This window comes from Hylaeus volcanicus, chromosome 7, assembly GCF_026283585.1.
Source record: "Hylaeus volcanicus isolate JK05 chromosome 7, UHH_iyHylVolc1.0_haploid, whole genome shotgun sequence".
NCBI classification, from domain to species: Eukaryota; Metazoa; Arthropoda; class Insecta; order Hymenoptera; family Colletidae; genus Hylaeus; species Hylaeus volcanicus.
Window position 1 is genome coordinate 8,111,661 of NC_071982.1, and position 3,040 is coordinate 8,114,700.

Below are 3,040 nucleotides of genomic sequence, written 5' to 3' on the forward strand. Positions count from 1 at the left end.
CACCGCGATAAATTCGCGGCGCACTTTACGTTTTACAGCGACATTCATTAACCAGCTAGCGCGGGATGAAAAATGCAGCGGCCGCGTAAACGAATACAAAAGTGCTCCGCTCGGCGCGGTGCGTTGGACGAAAGAGGGACAGAGGGAAAAGAGTGGAGAAACAAATCTAACGGCCGGAACGAATGAGGACGGCAGCGATCTTCGAGTTCAGAGAATTGAACTCAAAGAGAGATAAGAGAGATAAGGATGATAAGGAAGATAAGAGAGATAAGAGAGATAAGAGAGATAAGAGAGATAACGGCAGAATGAGATAAGAGAAGACACGTGCTCATAAAGAAGAAGAAGTAATAAAGAAGAAGAAGAAGGAGTAAAGAGGAAGTGAAATAAAGAAGAAATAAAGAATAAACATTAATTGTAGTTTTTTTGTTTACAGGTAGGAAGTGTAAATAATGTAAATAATAGTTCCTAGGAAATATGTCAATATAACCTTGTTTACAGAGAAACAGTCTTGTTTATTCTGAAAATTCATAAAAATATCAACCCTCTTATATACATATATATAAATATATATCGTAATTAACTGCAATACAGGATCGATAAAATTTCAATTACTTTTCTTCGCAGGAAAACAATTTCCGGCTTATTATTACTCAATAGAATATACAATCGAACCTCGTATACATTTCGAAAAGGAAAGCTCGGCTAAAATCACGAGGAGAGAAAGCGGTGGAATAAAAATTGCAGTCCACTTTGAATCACCGTTCGAACGGAACTCGGAGCGGAAAGAGTGCATCCGTGACACCGTGGAAGAGGGCGGCTGCATTTGGGCACCGTCGAGGGGGGTTGAAAGCGGGGAAAGCCAGGGGCTGGCGGCGACGTCGGTCCGTAGTGTCTCCGCGGACAGCAACAACGCCGCCACGCAGCCTGTCGGGCTCCCGGTGCTCTCCTGCGCACCCAACCCCCGACAACCCCCGTCTGAATTTCCCGCGCGATCCCTTACGACTCGAGTGGCTCAGTTGCGCGCGGTGGAAGCTTCCCAAAGCGTCGACCTCGCCGTTGGAAATGATCGAAATACCTGGAAGATTGCCTCGATCGGTCCACCGGAAGCTATTCCACCCCCTTTCGAAACTGTTACAGTGATTAACCACCCCGTCAAGATACCCAGGCTCGTTTAATCTCTGCTAGGGGTCGATCCGCGAGGGGTCCGGGCTAAGGGTGGCAGGGAATCCTCGGTGAATGGAGGACTCGAGGTCTACGAGCCGCTCGGAGGGGGTGGTACGACGGGGGGAGCCAACGGGGTCTTCAGGGGTGCAATGTGACACAGTGAACTCGAGGGAAATCGAATCGACACTTCCATGCGGTGGGAAGCGTCGATTTAACAGGCTTTAATCCACTTGGAAAAACGGAAGTGAAAGATTCGTCGCTGAATATCTGGAAACGTGGTTTGCGAGAGATAGTGATTTCGAACGGACGCAACTTTCGGTTTCTCGCGGGGACTTTTCGGAGAAAAGGCGAGGGAACGTTTCGAGGATCGAACGAGGGATCCCCGAGCAGCGATGAAAACCTCGGACGAGGCATCGATCTGACCTTTCGATAACCGTCGGGCTTTTTGTGTCGCGGAACGGTCTAACGTTCGCGTGTCGATCGAGCCTGTCAGACAGGAGGAGAAGCCCCTGTTCGGCTCTTTTTTCACGGTAACGTTATCGTCTATTAAGGTAAGTCGTCTGTCACGCTTTGTTTTTTGAGGAGAAGGGTAGGCCATCGAAGTGCCTCCACGCGGTGTGCTTCCATGTTCAGATAAAGACTGGATAAGTGCAAGGAAATCGGTCCAACTTTCTGATCTGTGTTTACATTTGACTCGAGTCGAGCGTCGAACGTAGAAAAGGACAGAGAGTGGAAGAGAAAGAGGTACGAGGAAAAAACACAGTCGGCAGAAGCGTATCAATCGTTCAGGATCATATTACAGTAAAGAATGGATAAGTACAAGAAAGTCGGGACTCAAACGTTGCACTTATCTGGGTTTAGATTTGGCTCGAGTCGAGCGTCGAACATAGAAGACAGAGAGTGAAAGAGAAAGAGGTCCGAGAAAAAAAAACACTCGGCAGAAGCTTATCAATCGGTTAGGATCATATTACACTGCTCGCTCGCCAAGTGTCAAGGGAACCCCCTCAGTGGTGGAGATAGTCATCTTGCATTTATCCAGTCTTTAGTGTATCGAGCCTCCCATAGCTAAGAATGAGTCAAACGTGAACACGAATCGTAGAGTGTGGGACTGGTCGTGTAGACCAGCGGTCTACCAAAAGCGGTCGACCGTGGATCCGAGGATCGTGGGTTCGAATCTCCGCGCCGTATTTATCGTAGGGACTCCTGGAAAATTATTTTAAATATCAGAGCCCACGCCATCGGCAGCCGAAACGTTCAGCATAGCTCATTAGCCGATTCGCGTGGAGCTAATGCCGGTAATTCCCTAGCGCTGATTAAATTCAATTCTGGGTGTGCCGTTCAAAGCGATCGAACCCGCAAGTATATTCGAAATTCAACGATCAGTTACAAGAATAGGGGACATCGCGCAATGCGGGCCCGCTTTGAATTGCTTTCCACTTGCCGCGTCGCCGACTCCTGTCACGCTCAAAAGCGCCTTTGCCTAAGCACGGGACTACCGTCCGCCGCGCTATGTAATTAATTTCTCATTCAGTGTCAGATTACATCGACTGCAGCTGGAAAGCGTATCAAAATCCAATGGGATAGGGTGCCATCGACAGACACCGGGTTGTATTATCGGGGCAACCAAGCAATTCGACAAGTATCGATAGCAGGGGCGGCTTAACACCTCGACCCGGATCGCTATCGCTTTGACTCGCTAAATCGAACACGCGTTACGTGCTCGACGCGCGTTTTGAGTTCGGTGGAGTCCTAGCGCGTGGAGCCTGGTTCAGACCATTCCGTAAGCGTCTGTTTTTCGTTTGTTTTTCGCGCGATACGGGTCGCGTAGGTTGGAAAAGTAGAGATAACTAGATCGCACGACCAACCGCCATAGACA

The 3,040-nt window shown here is 48.7% G+C and overlaps 1 protein-coding gene across 2 annotated transcripts in view; it reads left to right on the forward strand.

Moving 5' to 3' along the window:
- Nucleotides 1-903: 903 nt before the first annotated feature.
- Nucleotides 904-3,040, forward strand: part of LOC128880270 (octopamine receptor beta-2R-like) — a 151,661-nt gene continuing 149,524 nt past the window's right edge. For both annotated transcript variants that reach the window (XM_054130163.1, XM_054130162.1), the window contains exon 1: nucleotides 904-1,715. The gene's annotated coding sequence lies outside the window, so the exon portion shown is untranslated. The remainder of the gene's footprint in view (nucleotides 1,716-3,040) is intronic.